A 988-nucleotide genomic window follows, 5' to 3' on the forward strand; every position below is an offset into this window, starting at 1 on the left:
ATTACGATTTGACGGCACCCATTTCATAATATCTAACTTTTATAATATAAACTTTTGCATTCATGATATATTAATGATGGCGGTGAAAGGGAATGGTGCATGGGAAGGAATGATGAATGGTGATGGAAGACTAACAAAATAAATGGCAATTTGTACACACATTCAAACTGCTTGTTAATAGCAATCAAAAGAATTGTCTATTTACTGAAAGTAAACAAACTGTGAAATTCGAAGGTCACCTGTCTGTCGTTGTAGTATAGTGGTGAGTATTCCCGCCTGTCACGCGGGTGACCCGGGTTCGATCCCCGGCAACGGCGTAAAAGTTTTCTGATTGCCATCTAGAGTATTAGTTTTAAACAACGCAAGAAAATTACAAATTGAGAGCAGTCAACAGGCTGTCAATAAAATAATATTGATTTAAACATTTTATAATTGAAAAAGTCTTATTCAAGTGTTTAAGGATTTAAGGATGTAGTAATATTTTGGTCTAAATTTATTATTAGTTGGTTTATTATATTTTTGGGTGTTTTGATCTCATATGAAAAAATAGATCTTAGTTTAAACAATGATTTGAGGAATACTTGTGTATTAGTGTAGTTGTCATTTTTAGAGTGACTAACATGAGTGGTACCACTCATATGAAAAAAATAAAAGACTAATAGTAATTTAATCAAGCCCAACATATAATTATAGTGATTAGAACCACCTCCTCTTACTCATTAACAAGCAATTCTTAAAATCTTAAGAAATTATAATTATTAAAAATTAGTTACATAATTTACTAATATTTAATTTTTAACGAAGAATTGTTAAATTCAAACATATTTGCATTGCCTCCTCATTACTCAAGTCTTAATTCTCTTCTTCCTCAATCCTATTAATATCCATTCAGAAATAAAGTTATATGCTGAATAAATGATACACGTATCAATTTGAAATGATTGCCAAAACAATGTTACCAAAGAGATAATATAAATTGAACTATTTT

General features: G+C 29.8%; 1 non-coding gene across 1 annotated transcript; it reads left to right on the forward strand.

Moving 5' to 3' along the window:
- Window positions 1–245: 245 nt before the first annotated feature.
- TRNAD-GUC (transfer RNA aspartic acid (anticodon GUC)) lies at window positions 246–317 on the forward strand. Its single transcript has one exon. It is a non-coding gene; the product is annotated as a tRNA-Asp (tRNA).
- The last annotated feature ends 671 nt before the right edge of the window (window positions 318–988 follow it).

The sequence above is a fragment of the Cryptomeria japonica genome, chromosome 9 (assembly GCF_030272615.1).
Source record: "Cryptomeria japonica chromosome 9, Sugi_1.0, whole genome shotgun sequence".
Taxonomy (NCBI): domain Eukaryota; kingdom Viridiplantae; phylum Streptophyta; class Pinopsida; order Cupressales; family Cupressaceae; genus Cryptomeria; species Cryptomeria japonica.